General features: G+C 47.0%; 1 protein-coding gene across 1 annotated transcript in view; it reads right to left on the reverse strand.

The window, feature by feature from the left end:
* Window positions 1-16,227, reverse strand: part of SLC10A7 (solute carrier family 10 member 7) — a 251,656-nt gene that overhangs the window by 110,665 nt on the left and 124,764 nt on the right. The window lies entirely within an intron of this gene.

The following is a 16,227-nucleotide window of genomic DNA, read 5'->3' on the forward strand; positions in this document are numbered from 1 at the left end:
GCTGAGGACATGGGTTGCTAGATGGCCACTAGCACATCTGCAATACCCAGTCCCCATAGCTCTGTGTGCTTTTATTGTGTAAAAAAAAACGATTTGATACATATGCAAATTAACATAAAAGAGTCATATCTTACTTGTGTGACCAGAGCTCGGACTCATCTCAGGTTAATTTGCATATGTATCAAATCGGTTTTTATACACAATAAAAGCACACAGAGCTATGGGAACTGGGTATTGCGGATGTGCTAGCGGCCATCTAGCAACCCATGTCCTCAGCTCTATACCCAAAATCCAGGTGACAGGTTCCCTTTAACAATCACTTAATGTGAAAGGTGGATCCTGTCTTATCTATACACATAGGTGATATCATTACAGGCAGGATTAGAATGACAGGTAAGCAGGTGACTGCAGTAAAGGGATCTCTACAGACCAAGAAGTGAGGCCCCTTATTATGCTTAGTGGCCAGTGTTAAAACTGCAGGATTTTATTTTAGTTTAAATATAGACGTTGACATGGAAAATTAAAAATAACATGCCCAATTATTTTTTTTTTAAATAGATTAACATAAAACATGCCCTTTAAGTCAGATCGACAGGCTTAGCCATCTCCACATTCTCAGACACTTTTCAAAACTGGGGTGAGTGGTGTAAAAAGGCTAAATTATAATTTATTAAGAATTAACAAACCCAAACAAATCACCAAGCTCTGTTTTGTGACTTTTTAAAGACAGAATTCTGGAATGCAGGGATTGATAAATTCCCACCCCCATGATGTGTACGGCCACTTTCACACAGTCAGTGTTTGGTCGGTGACTGTCATCAGTGATTCTCAGCCAAAAAAAAGGTGCAGGTCAAAAACACAGACCCAATGCAAATCTTTCCCTTATACATTATCTCTGTGTAGCTCCACACCTGGTTTTGGCTCACAATCACTGATGGAAATCACTGACCAAACACTGACTGTGTGAAAGAGACCTTAGAGGAAGGGATTTGGCCGATTTGGTCCTGACTACTATACCTCAGCTCTAACCAGTCAACTTAAAGTAACAATTCACAAAAAGTTAACTTTACACAAGCTCAATATTCTAGCGGAAGCATTACACAAGTATATAAGCCTTGGAAAACCACAGTGAAAATACAGTTTGGTCAAATTATCTTTTAAGAGTGCAGAGATGTTTTTTGTGCATAATACAAGGGTGATGAAATTTATTAGAAAGCTTCTTATTACTAAGAAATAGGATTTCTTAGTAAATACGTTTTCTTAGTATAACTATGACACAAAATGAATATACAACGTAAAACTCCACATAGCTGAACTCAACCTGGATATGCTGCCCATTTACTTAAATGATCGGAATTTATAGAATACTAAGATGGCTGGGTCCTGTTTGAAGAACCATAGATATCCCCTAGGTAATTAACAGCAGTGGAATGTGAAATCAAGTCTATTTCATTAAAGGGAAAAGAGAAGAGAGAAAAAAAATATACTTTCTCTCTCTAGTGTTATGCTGCTGGGGCCGTTGTCCATCAGTTAGCTAGCTCTCTCATCTCAATGCCCTACTGTATAATTAACTCAAGCTAGGATTGTTATCCAAGTAGGTTAAAAGAAGTGATGGCATAGCCTCAGTTTCATTAACAGCATGATGATGAACAGCTCCTACTGTCTGTATCCCGAGCACAGTGCCTAAAAGAGTAATCAGAAGCTCGAGATGAGCACCGTATGTTGTTTCTGCATTATAAGAGTGATTTAAGTAGGTATCAAGAGATTCACACAGTAGATCTGAAGCAAAGTCAGAATAGATCTAAGGCCAGCCATGCCTTGATTAGGTGGATAGTTAGTGTAAAGCAACTATGTGAAGCTCTTCAAAGTCCAACACGGTTTGTGCAATTAGAAGGGAAGATGCAACAATGGTTGAGGAGACTGCACTGATAAGAACCCGCTCCGTGCCAGGATGGGTAACATTTGCCTCATTACTCATGGCATGTCTAATTAACCTTATAGGGTAGGCCTCTGTGATGCAAAGTGGGGAATAGGGTTAATGACTTTTAATCCAACAATTAGTAGCAATCAAAGCCAACCAAGTGTGTGTTGCAAGAAACAGAAAAGTCCAGCAATATCCACTAAGCAGCGCTAGCCAAATGTCCTAATGGTGCCAAGCAAAATATTGTGGGTTTTTGACCAAACAGTGCCGAATACCAACATTATGCTGTAAAGGGAATGGTCTTAAAAAAAATAGTATCACCTAGATGATAAATCTATGATTGATGGGAATCTGACTGCTGGGAATAGGCCCCCTATTTGAATGGAAAGGCGGTCACTCACACACTGTCAATCCCATAAACTTTGAATAGATTTTAGAGTTACCCAAGCATTTTAACAAGTTCTCTCACTGTCAGTCTAAGAGAGTGGTAGTGTGCATGTGTGACCACCACTTCATTCAAAGATTATGCATTCTCATGTACAATGAACATGTTCTTATGTACAATGATTGGCAATAACACCGATCACAGACTTTTATGCCCTCTTATGCCGTGGTCAATTGCGACCACAGCATCTGAACCGTTATTTTCCAGTGCTACAATCTCGGGGACCAAATAGCTCCCCCGCAACAACATCAAGGGAGTCGTTCTGTTGCTATGGCAGCCTTGGGCCTTCTGAGGACTTAACTGATTCTCCCATACACTGCAATAGTAAATCAAAGCAATCTATGGGAGAAGCGATAGGATGATCGCATGTTAAAATCTCCTAGGGGGACAAAAATAAATGTGAAAAAAATATATTAAAGTTTTTAAAAATATAAAAAAAATATAAAAATTTAAATCACCCCCCTTTCCTCATTTTAAAAATAAACTATAAAAAATAAAGATTATTGTCACCCTAAAATGCTCGAACAATTAATATATTAAACTATTTATCTCGTATGGCGAATGTTTTTTTTGGTCGCTAAAAACTACAAGATCGTCCGCAAAAAAATGAGTCCTCAAACAGCTCCGTAGATGGAAAGTTATAGGCGTCAGAATATGGCAATGACAATTTTTTAAAGAATACACAAGAAAAACTATACAAATGCGGTATCGTTGTCATCATACTCAACTGAAGAATGAAGTTAAGGAGTTAATTTTACCGCAAAGAGAATGCTGTAAAAGCAAAACCCACAAAACTATGTTGGAATTGATTTTTATTTATTTTTTCCAATTCCACCCCATATGGGTTTTTTTTCCAGCTTCCCGCTATATTGAATGCAATATTAAATGTTGTCATTAGAAAGTACAACTTGGCTTCGGCTATGTGAATGGAAAGATAAAAAAAAGTTATGACTCCTTGAAGACAAGTGGGAAATTTTTTAAATAAAAACGTAACATGTCTGCAGCAGGAAGGCGTTAAATTCCATGTGCCTGATAGTGACAACAGACATCAGGGGACAGTTGCGCTAGCCCTATACACATCAGATTATCAATCTTGATGATCTAGAGCAGGGGTGCACAACCTGCGGCCCGTGGGCCGCATGCGGCCCCCAGAGCCATGGTTTGCGGCCCCCGCCCTGCTGGGCAGAAACACAGCTGATCCTGCAATCAGCTGTGTTTCTGCACAGAGCACCGCACAGCAGATGGATCACAGGTTTTGCTCGTGCACTGTAGCAGGAGCAGAAAGGGTCCCCGGCTATTAGTGAGAGCGGGGAAGCCGAGCAGAAGACAGAAGCGCTTTATTAGCGCTTCTGCCTTCTCCTCTATGAGCGCTCTGCAGTGTAGACCCAGCGATCACGTGATTTCTGGGTGTCTCGGGAATAGAGGAGCGCTGCCCTGGTACAAAGCCTCCGCAGCAGGCTGGTTTCCTTGTAACTGGGGCTCCTTTGGATGCTCCAGTTACAGTGGAAATAGTACAAAAAAAAGCAGTGGCCGGACTGAGGGGGGGCGGAGCCTCCTTTAGGGGAGGCCCCCATGACGGGGGTTTGGTTTAGTGAGCTGGGGGGGGGGGGGGGAGTGGTCGGGCTAGGGGAGAGGGAGGGGGCTTTGGCAGGGAGAAAGGTTAGGATAGGTTAGGTGGTGTGAGGGGGTGGAGTTAGGGGGTTAAATAGGCAGGGAAGAGGAAGGCTTGGGGCCATTTTAGGTAGAGAGAAAAAGCTGGTACATCACCGGAGAGATGGAGCGTCTGGAGGCCATGATCGGCGAGTTGCGGGCAGCGGCTGAGGTGAGAGGCCCAGCGTGGGCTCAGGAGCAGATCCAGCTGCTGCTGGGGGGGCCGAGTGAGGTGTCCGTCTTGCCTCACTCACCTGTGTTACGGCTGCGGCGGGCCAGGCCGCCGGCGCGCCTTTCCCCATCGACTTTCCCCCCTCGGGCTCAGCGCCGTATTAGGAGCCCCTCCCGGGACCCTCCACGTCGGGTGCCGCCGACACCAGCTTCCTCTAGGCCCCGGCGTTGGAGGAATCCTCATTGTAGGCGGAGCCTTGTGGGTGGCCGTGCCCGGCCATCCACTCCTGCAAGCGCGATGGCGTGGGAGCGGGACCGGGTACTGCGGGCGCCTCTGTAACTCCTGGCACAGGGGCGGCCCCTCGGCGTGGGAGGTCAGGCATTCAGCTCAGGGCTGCTGCATGTGGATCCGGTGGTAGCAGCAGGCCCCAGGTTGCAAGCAGCACGAGAGGCTCCGCCCCCAGGAGCAGTTATGATGACATTGTTAACCCCGGCGTCCCTGGTTTGCATAGAGCCAGGGGACAGGAATCGACCGAGCCCAGGAGATGGGAGGAGGTCCGGACCGTGGAGGGATCCTGTTGCAACGCGCGTTCCTGCCCTGCCAGGAGGCAGGGTGAGGAAGAAGGTTCCAGCGGCATGGTCTATCCGGGAGAGGACGTCCCTGGTCCCAGCGGGTCCAGGGGACAGAGAGACGGCGACAGCGTGACGCAGAGGAGGGATCTTCAGGAGTCAGGACTTGCGGCTGATGGGAACACAGCGCCCAGGCAGCCAGGTGAGATTGCATGGGGTCCACTTGCGCAGGTAGTGCAGGGTGTGGGAGCTGGGGTGGGGGGTGTCTCCCAGTTAGAGTTGAGTAAGGGCCTGGGGCAATTGTTGGGGGGTCTGGCGGGGTTGGTTGCTAGTTGGGGGTTGAATGGGGGGACGCCGTTACAGGCCTGGGGCGTGCAAGGTTTGGCTGCGAGCACAGGGTCGTCGGTGGAGCCGCAGCGGGGGTTGCCGTGTGTGGGGGTGTCGGTACAGACGCAGGCGGGAACGGAGGGGGAGGAGGATTCTGTTCGGGTTGATGATAAGGCAAAAGGGGAGGTTTATGTTTGCTTAGAGGGTCCATTGGGGGCGCATTTGAAGTCGGAGGTGAGGGAGAGGATTTGGAAGGGGGAATATGTGGAGATATTTTCCTTGCTTCCTTTGGAACGCTTCAGACTGGATAGGGTGCGGGTGATGGGGGTGCGATAGGGGGTGATGGTTTTGGAAAAGGGGGTGACGCCGGTTCGGCTGGAAAGGATGCAACCGTACTTAGATAGGTACCCCAATAGGGAGGCGGCGGGTTTGTTGGTTTTGGGTTTTGCGGAAGGTTTTCGAATTCCGTTTGTTCCGGGTGAGGCGGTGTTGCTCAGGAAGAATTTGCGGTCTGCTAGGGAGCATCCGGAGGTGGTGGGGGAGAAGTTGGGGAAGGAGGTGATGCTGGGGCGGATGGCGGGTCCGTTTTTAGAGCCACCGGTTTACAATTTGCGGGTGTCACCGCTGGGGGTTGTACCTAAGAAAGAGGTGAATAAGTTTCGCCTGATTCATCATCTGTCGTTCCCGAGGGGCTCATCGGTCAATGATGGTATTGACCCGGCGGTTTGTTCTGTAGTATATACATCGTTTGACGCGGCGGTCGGTTGGGTGAGGCGTTTTGGGGCGGGAGCGTTGATAGCAAAGACGGATATTGAGGCGGCGTTTAGGTTGTTGCCGGTTCATCCGGACTGTCAGCATTTGTTGGGATGTTTTTGGGATGGGGGGTTCTTTGTGGATCGGTGTTTACCCATGGGGTGTTCATTGTCGTGCGCTTACTTTGAAACTTTCAGCTCGTTTTTGGAGTGGGCAGTTGTGGACTCGTCGGGTTGTGAATCGCTGATTCATTACCTGGATGATTTTATGTGTATAGGCCCCCCGGGGTCGCCGGTTTGCGCATTATTGTTGGCAATTTTGAGCTCAGTTTTTGAGAGGTTTGGGGTCCCGCTGGCGGAAGGTAAGACGGTGGGGCCGGTAACAGAATTGAGTTTCCTTGGCATAGTGATTGACTCGGTGAGGATGGAGTGTCGGTTGCCGGGCGATAAGCTGGTAGATCTAAAAGGTTTGGTGGCTAGGGCGATTCGGGCAAAAAAGTTGCAGTTGAGGGAGCTTCAGTCGCTGTTGGGGAAGCTTAATTTCGCTTGCCGGATAATGCCCATGGGGCGAGTGTTCTGTAGGCGGTTGGCGCAGGCAACCGGGGGGGTGGTGGCTCCGCATTATTATATTCGGTTGGGTAGGGAGCTGCGGGCGGACTTGCAGGTTTGGAGTTCTTTTCTGGACCAGTACAACGGTCGCTCGCTGTTTATGGGGGGAGTTGTTGAGGCGTTTGATTTTGAGTTATTCACGGATGCGGCGGGGGGTTCAGGTTTTGGGGCTTTTTGTGGAGATCAATGGTGCGCTGGAGTGTGGCCAGCTGTCTGGGTGAAGAATCTGGCTTTGTTGGAATTGTTCCCTATTGTGCTGGCGGTTGTGTTGTGGGGAGAGCGGTTCCGGGACAGAAAGGTTCGTTTTCACTGCGACAACATGGGGGTGGTTCAGGTGATAAATGGGCTGTCGGCATCGTCGCCATTGGTGGTGCGGCTGCTGCAGCGGTTAGTGTTAGAGTGCTTGTCACTTAATGCTTGGGTTGTAGCAGTGCATGTGCCGGGGGTTGACAATTGTATTGCTGACGCCCTTTCTCGTTCGCAGTGGAATCGTTTTCGGCAGTTGGCTCCGGAGGCGGAGGCGGTTGGATTGGAGTGTCCGGGTTGCCTGTGGGAGCTGCTGGAGGAGCATTGATGGGGCTTATTCGGGCGTCATTAGCTCCGGGTACGTGGGATACGTATATGAGGGCTTGGAGGGTGTGGGAGGACTGGTGTGCCGCTTTAGGAGGAGGGATTGAGGAGCCGGAGTTGGTTTTGCTAATGTTTTTGGGTCATGGTAGGGAGCAGGGTTGGTCGGTTAGCAAGATAAACAGTTACATGGCCGGGTTGGCTTTTGGTTTTAAGGCTCGGCGGATGGTGGATGTGACAAAGTCATTTTTGGTGGTGCAGGCATTAAAAGGTTAGAGGAGGATGGGTGCTGGGGTGGATGGGAGGAGGCCAGTCTCGTTTGGGTTGTTGCTTAAGTTGGGGGGGCAGTTGCGGACGGTTTGTCGGTCAGAGGGGGGAAACGAGGTTGTTTCGGTTGGCTTTCTCGCGGGCCTTTTTTGGGGCTATGCGGGTGGGGGAGTTGGTTTGTCCGTCGGTGAGTCGGGTTGGGGGACTTTTGAGGAGGGATGTTGGGTTGTTTGATGATAGGGTAGAGTTTATTATACAGCGGTCAAAGACGGATACGTTGGGTAAAGAGAAGAAGGTGGTGCTTTTCCGGGTGGAGGATTGTGACATGTGCCCGGTTCAATGTTTGCGGGATTATGGGATAAGGGGTGGGGACGGGTCCCCGTTGTTGGTTCATGCGGATGGCACCTTTTTGTCTCGCTTTCAGTTTTCTGCTATTTTTTCGAGGAGTTTGAGCCGGGTGGGGGTGGATAAGGTGGGGTATTCTAGCCACTCCTTTAGAATCGGGGCAGCGACAGAAGCGGCTAGATGGGGTATGGGTGAAGACGTTATTAAGAGGATTGGCCGTTGGGAATCGGCGAGGTTTAAATCTTATGTGCGTTTGGATCGCTTGTAAAGTGAGGAGGGTTGGTTGGTGTTAGGTTTATTGTGTTTGTGCAAAGCTGCGGTATTGTTCTTTTTGTTCTCTCGTTACAGATACGGCGCCCGCTCTGGTGTGGATTGTGGGGCATTCCTATGTCTTCTGGGGGGCCGTCCGGGCAGCGGTTCGGCCGGACGGTCAACAGCTAGGATTTGACAGGGAGTCTGCGGTGGTAAGGTGGATTGGGAGGCGGGGTATGGTTTGGAAAGGGGTGCTGCCTGAAATTCATAGGTTCGTGAGAATGGATAGGGCACCGGAGGTGTTGGTGGTACATGCGGGGGGCAATGATTTGGCGGCGAAGCCTATCCGGGAGTTGATTAAGGAGATCAAGTGGGATTTCTTACGGTTGTGGTCGTTATTTCCGGATATGGTGACCGTATGGTTGGATATTGTTCCCCGGCAGGTGTGGAGTGAGGCTAGGTCTGTGGATGCGGTGAATAAGGCGAGGATAAAGGTGAACAGGGCAGTTGGGCGTTTTATGGCTAGGAACGGGGCGGTGGTAGTCAGGCATAGGGATTTGGAGGCTGGAATGGGGGCTTTTTAGAGATCGGACGGAGTGCATTTGAATGCGGTGGGGCTGGATATGTGGAGTTTGGCGTTGCAGGAAGGCATTGAGGTGGCCCTGAGGTTGTGGAGGAACGCCCGGAGTTGAGATGGTCAAGTCGGGTCGTTGGTGGCGGTGGGGGGGGGGTCCTTGGAGTTGGGCACGGTGGAATCTGAGGACAATTGGGGGGGCCCCACGGTGGGGGCTGGACTCCTAGGTGGACCGAGCGGTTGTGGTGAATCGAGGGGGGATCATTCGATGGTGCCTTTGAGCTGGGCGGTACGGCTGGAGGCAAGAATGGCTCACCCCGGTTTGACAGCTCGATGTTTTGGGGCTTCAAGGACCTCCCCCCATTGGGGTTTTTACTGTATTATGTTATGTTATGGTTGTAAATGTTATTTAATAAACGGCTGCTGTGGCCATTACATTTCCAATTGGTGGTCCGAGTTTTATTGGGATTAGGGCTCTGGGGTGGGAAAGTGTAATGGTGGTTAGAGGTGAGTAAGGTGGGTATGAAAGTAATGGTTGAGGCGAACATGGATAACCAATACCCTCGTCAAGCAGTGGCCGGACTGAGGGGGGGCGGAGCCCCCTTTAGTGGAGGCCACCATGACGGGGGTTTGGTTTAGTGAGCTGGGGGGGGGGGGGGGGGGGGGGGCTGGGGGGGGGGGGGGGGCTTTGGCAGGGAGAAAGGTTAGGATAGGTTAGGTGGTGTGAGGGGGTGGAGTTAAGGGGTTAAATAGGCAGGGAAGAGGAAGGCTAGGGGCCATTTTAGGTAGAGAGAAAAAGCTCCCACCCACCCTTCCCCTTTTTTGGCCAGTTTGGAATGGAGGGGATCGGGGTTGTGGTGCTGGGATTTTTTGTGGGGAGTGGGTTTTTTGTCACGGCAGCTTGTGGCGGTGGGGGGGGGGGTCCTTGGAGTTGGGCACGGTGGAATCTGAGGACAATTGGGGGGGCCCCACGGTGGGGGCTGGACTCCCAGGTGGACCGAGCGGTTGTGGTGAATCGAGGGGGGGTCATTCGATGGTGCCTTTGAGCTGGGCGGTATGGCTGGAGGCAAGAATGGCTCACCCCGGTTTGACAGCTCGATGTTTTGGGGCTTCAAGGACCTCCCCCCATTGGGGTTTTTACTGTATTATGTTATGTTATGGTTGTAAATGTTATTTAATAAACGGCTGCTGTGGCCATTACATTTCCAATTGGTGGTCCGAGTTTTATTGGGATTAGGGCTCTGGGGTGGGAAAGTGTAATGGTGGTTAGAGGTGAGTAAGGTGGGTATGAAAGTAATGGTTGAGGCGAACATGGATAACCAATACCCTCGTCAAGTCACTTATTGTCTCCCAAAAGTCTTTCAGTGACCTCTTGGGGACAAATTATGTGGTAAAAATATATTTAAAAAAAGTAAAAAAATGATTTTTAAAAATTTGAAAACGAAATAAATAATAAAAAAAAAAATATATAAAGGAAAAAGTGCTTAATAAAAGAGTCCCACCACAGTCTTTTTATGAAAAAGTGCAAAATTTAAAAAAGTGACAGTGTCCCTCAAGGTCTTTTTATGACCTCTTGGGGGACATATTATGTAGCAGAAATATATTAAGTTAAAAAAAAAAATCATACATAAAAGAAAAGACACCCACACCAATCAAAACCATCACCATTACCGCCCCATTCACGTGAAACTTTTCAAATTATATAGCAAAATACACAAAATAGAGAACTAATTATAATAATTTATTTTGGTGTCAGTTTGCATATTTAAAGAATAAGGAGCTATAGTTTGAAAAAAGATATACTTTTTAAAAACGTTTTGTATAGTTTCCCCCAAATAAAAATTGTTGCAAAAATGATCTTGGTAGTCCAACAAATAAGATAGTTACAACCATTTGAACCACCACGCGCGCTAAATCACAAAAAAGTGTCTGGTCATTAAGGCCTTTTCGGGCCTGGTCATTCAAGCGTTAATCAATAGGCGCCTTCCCCACTAGCAAGGTAATGTGCTTACTGGTTACTGCAGGACGCCTATAACTGTATTGGCAGGAGATGGTGATAACCAGTGAGCTCCGTCCTCTGCAGTGAAGGAAAGCACTGATTTATAAATAGGAGGCAGGATGGAAGGAAATGTCGCCACTTTTCTGGTAAAAATGAGGCCTGGAGTATGGCCTCTGAAATAGAAAATTCATAATTACCTGCTCCACTCCGCTCTGGTCCTCTGCGCTGCCTCCATCTTCCGGTTCCTGCTCTGTTTACACCTGACAGTGCATAACCATGGTCACTTGCACGGCTCCAGTCAATGACTGGCTTCAGCAGTGACACGCTGCTTGTGGCCACATCACCGCCTAAGCCAGTCATTGTCTGGAGTGGTGTATGACCATGTCCATGCACTGCCAGGTGTAAACAGCGGAGGCAGTTCGAAGAAACGGAGAGGCGGGGAGCAGGTAAGTATACCTCTTCGGATTCAGGGGCTATGCTGCAGCACGATATTTGGGACAATTACTGGGAACAAGTGTTCATAGGAGCGCTTATATCTTATATCTGGCCGGTATAATTGTGCAGCTGATCAGTCGATAAACAAGGAATTGCTCATTTGTCGGCTGATTTGCATATTTTATCAGGATGAAAGATGTCCGATTATCTGCAGCACGACTGTAGCAGTGATCACTCATCCCCAGTCACTTTGCACTGGCTTGTGTAATAGGCAGATGAGTGCCGATCAACATTTTTTTATTTTCGGCCCCTTGAAATAGAGCGATGTGACAATGCGGCCCCCAGACCAAAAAAGGTTGTGCACCCCTGATCTAGAGTGTCGGCTGACATGTACCAAATATATGTCCTATTTAACCGTTTCCTAATGTAGACAGAGAGCCAGTATCGGTGTAGATGTCTATTCCACAATGTTTTGTGGCACTCAGTGGCGGGGGGAGTGCACCCCCCAATTTTGCCCCCATTGGGAAACAGAAACAATTTACAAAACAATTATTAGGCAACAGTGAAGTTTTCCATCAAGGTCTCAATAACAGAAAGTGAATGATAGGAAATGATACTGTGCCGAATACTGCACTGTAAAAGATAGGAAATGATACTGTGACGAATACTGCACTGTGAATGATAGGAAATGATACTGTGACGAATACTGCACTGTGAATGATAGGAAATGATACTGTGACGAATACTGCACTGTGAATGCAGCAGCTGAGTAATTGCTCCTAATGAGAATGACGAGAAGACATCAATTTGTCAATTTAAACAGAGAAACAAAAGTCCCTAAGCTGCCTCTTATTTACAATTAGTGATCTGCATTACTGAGCGGAGGTGTCATTACAATACCCTTCCCCCATATAAGCAGCAGCACAACCCGTCTGCTCAGACATACAAGGGGACAGTCATATTCCACCATGAGGCATACATAGCAAGCCAGAATATTACCAGCCAGGGCCATGTTTGAAGGATAATTACTTGATGCATTACTACATAATTATACGGACTTATGTGTGATAAAAACTATTAATATAATACTACTACTTAAAGACCTATTCCTAGAAAAACTGAACAACGTTGTTTTGGCCACAGCATTGGTACCCTACTTAGGGCCCTTCATGGGAACCCTCGTTAGCGATTATCCGGTGGTGTAAAAGTGCCGCGGATTACCTGATGAACGAGCAAAACACTCATTCATCAGGTAATAGATCATTTGTGCGGACACAAAAGTCGGCATTCGCAGGCATCTGATCGTGCTGTGTAAACACACTCTGCTAAACGCAAACAGCGGGTCATTATGGGGATGAGTGACTGCATTAGTGATCGCTCCTCTCCATGCTGTGGAGGAGATCGCTGCATGGAAATCCACCGCTCCTCTCCGCTGACGAGCAGAGGAGTGCCGGAAAGAAATGCTTCCTTGCCGACAACCTCCTGTCGTATCGTACCATATAAAAAGGGACCTGCCCCACTCAGCTTTCCAGTACCATCAATCACTCCAAGACAATGTAGAACGCAAAGCGCAATGCCCCAGATTTCTGACATAAGCGCAAGCCCTTTTGAGGACTTTGTAATAAATAAAAGTCGCTCAGTTCTTTGTCGGAAAACGTAAATGTGAGACGCATATTCTGGGTGAAAACGTAAGATGTGAGATGAGCCTTCTTGACAAAAATGTCCTTATTCATACATCACATTAAATGGGTTTTACGGGATTTTAGTATTGAGGACCTATCCTCAGGATAGCTTATCAATATCAGACTGACGAGGGTCGGACACCTCGCCCCCCCGTCGATTAGCTGGTTGAAGAGAAGGCCGCGCTCTGTGCGAGAGCAGCCTTCCCTTCATTGTTTACCTGCTCACTGTCAACATCGGCAAGCACTGAAAATACGGTTGTGTGAATGAGGCCTAAATGGATATAGAATAAAAGTACAAATTGTTAAGGGAGAAATGCTGTGAAGACCTCCTCTTTGTATATGGGCTTCACTTGTACTCCACCAAGCACCCACTAGTACTCCATAAGAGCAACATAAGAATTGATAAGATTGGTCATGGTGAGCTCTCAATATCTTTTGCTAATGATTGAAAACACTAAAATGTCTGCCTTGGAATTGACCGAGAAGCAAAGGACTGAATGTTTTTGAAATAAGGTAATTTCAGGGTCCACGGGTCTGTAAAATATGTGAATTCACACCCTTTTTTAAATTCAAATCTCAAAACAATCTCAGTGAAACTATTGCTCATTTCCAGTGTAAATAAGTAAAACAACTGTAAAACACTACAGTAAAAAAAAAAACTACTACGCAATAAAAAAATGTATTAATATAGCAAATAAAGGCTACACTCCAGGAACAGCGAGAAATTCACACTCCAGCCCTCAGCTACTGTATAATGTCGGAGAGAATCCCATGTTTGCTGAACCACACAGCTTCCTGTATATCAATAATTCAGGGTCTTAGTGGGAAATGAGGCCACACAGAAAAAGGGAGCTCTGACTTGTATGTAAACAGGACCCGGGAGAGTGCAAAATCATCTGCTTTGTTACTTAGGAACAATATATAGACAAGCAGTAAATATCCAGAACAAAAGAAGAAAATCACTATGAGGCGGTACTGACACAGTAACCAATAGAGAGAAATACTGGAATAACAAGCATACCCACTCCAGAGGTATCTAGGCAGCTAAGGCTAGCTTCACGGCACGCATCGCTTTTTGTCCGGCCAAATCCCGGGCAGGGTAGGTGCCGAATCTCCGCCAGATCCTGTTATAGTCAATGGGGCCAGCGGGCACTGCGATAACATCCGGCCACACTTGACCCAAAGAGCTCCAACAGCAGGCCGCAAGTGTGAAAGAATTCTAAACCTGATCAGATAATGAGATTTTTTGTACATTTGCACAACTTTAACAAGTTTAAAGGGTCAGAAAATTTCCAATAGGTCACAGTGATCTATGAAAGGTTTTGATCTGTGGGGTTCTCAGTGCTGAGATCAGTCGTCCGCCGCTGCATCCATGGTGTGCAGTATGGCGGGAGTGATGTGATTCACTTTGTGAACAATGTCTGTGCTGCTCCTGGACCGATCCTCTTGTGCACATGTACTGTACAGTAAGTTAACTGTTCCGTGCAAACAAAGAAGACTATCAGTCCACGGGAAGCACAGGCAGCAGTGACGTAAGTGAACCAGGACACCTCCATCATACTGTGCCCTATGGACACGGCGGTCGAGGAGTGAGGATGTCTCCACGACCCGGGGGCCTTTTTATGCACGGTGGTGGCAGGTTATTGTGTCCCATGCAGATGTAGGTCACATAACAAGTGGATTAGGACATATCTGCAATGATTTTCACAAACTGGACTATCAGAGATGAGGAGGCGGTCCTATCAGTGATTGACAGCCTTCCCTCTATGACTGTGTTTACAGAGACAGCTGTCAATCACTGATAGGATGGTCTCCCCTGTGTACAGCTGAAGTCAGAAAGAGCAGAGATTTAAATGTATAAATTACAAGTTTTACTGATGCTTTTACCACCAAACTATATACAGCATCAATCTGCTGCGCTCCTCCAGCTCTACAACATGCTGCCTGCAGCTCAGACACAATGTTCAGTGTGACAGTTTACCCTTCAAGGCGTTTGCAGATCACATTTTTTTTTTACCAGTAAGGAATCATTTCTTTAGAGAAACTGGATCCAAAACAAATGCAAACCGATGTTAATGTTTATGAAGGATCTGTTTTTTTTTTTCTTCAATTTTTAGCTGGACACAAGTGAAATATAGCTAAAAAGGTAATGTTTGAATTGCATGATCTGTGATTGGCTGAATTTGTGGTCTTTCTTGGAAAAGAGTTGTGCCAGCAGGATGCAATATATCTCTGACATAGAAGCTATATATGAGCTGCCGCGACATAAGCAACCATTCATTTCTGGGACCAGATGGTGGGGGGGCTACGTAGGATGGCATCGTAGGCCACAGGTGGCCCCCAGATCTGCAATACACGGGGAACCAGCCGTGTGCATTCCGCATTCACTTGAATGGGTCCGCAAATCCAGCACTACGGAGTGCTTTCATGAGGTTCCGTTCCGTGCTTCCGTTCCTCGAAAAGATAGAACTTGTCCTATCTTTTTGCAGGATGGACGGATCGCAGACCCCATTCAAGTGAACGGGGTCGTGATCCGCATGCGGCATCCCCACAGTTGGTGCCCGTGCATTGCTGACCGCGATTTGCAGTCTGCAGCACGGGCACGGGCCAGCACACGTTCGTGTGCAAGAGGCCTTACAGATATATATTATTAGGAAATGTAAACCAGTTCAAAATAATTTTAGGGAATATTTCATATTTTAGGAGCCTAAAATGCCTTGTGCATCCATGTACCATGTTTCTGTGCTTACTAATAAAGATCAATATCCAGCGTGAAGCACAAATATAGTGAAACCCACAGGACTTTTGTTTTTTGTCACAGGAAAAAGCCTGGATTTCTGTAATACATGAAAATATTGCAATTATTTTACAGAATCAATAGGCTGCTAAGATGAACAAAGTAAAAAAAAAATCAACAGGATTTACATTTCATTACAGGAAATAAGGTGAAATTGTTGTATTGCTGACATAAGCCTTAATGTAGTCATATTGACACATTACTGAAGAAATTACTTGCAATCGCACTTGCAAAATCAGCTTTATTTAAATAAAAATGCAATACATTTTAAAATCTGCCACATAAGTTTGCCCTTTTATGACTTGTTTTATTTCAATTTCTCTTGTTTGCATAATGCACTTTTCATTCTGAGTAATACAGCAGCACAAACATCAGAAATGTGTCAAAAAACACAGATATGCCGGTAACAAAATCTGTTCTCTTCTTAAAGGGGCTTTCCGAGATTTAGATATTGATAACCTATCCTCAGGATAGGTCATCAATAACAGATTGGCAGGGTTCTGACTACTGGGACCCCCGCTGATCAGCTGTTTGAAGTGGCCGTGGTGCTCCCAAGAGTGTTGAAGCCTCCTCGCAGCTCACCAAGCACAGGGCCGTCCATTGGATTGTGGCCACGCTTGGCATTGCAGCTCGGTCTTATTCACTTAAATGGGGCTGAGCTCCACCTAGGCCATATAACTGAATAACGTGACGTCACTGGCTGATGTTAGATGTCTGTCACTTATCTGCTATTGTAAAGTGGTTTCCAAGAACTTACAGTATAATGCTGGCAGCATGCCCAGGAAAAGATGCACTAGCTGAGAAGAGTCTTGCTGATTGCTTCTTCTTTTGGAGGAGGATATAAATGTAAATTCCTTCTCATGG

The sequence above is a fragment of the Bufo bufo genome, chromosome 2, assembly GCF_905171765.1.
Source record: "Bufo bufo chromosome 2, aBufBuf1.1, whole genome shotgun sequence".
In the NCBI taxonomy this organism is placed as follows: domain Eukaryota; kingdom Metazoa; phylum Chordata; class Amphibia; order Anura; family Bufonidae; genus Bufo; species Bufo bufo.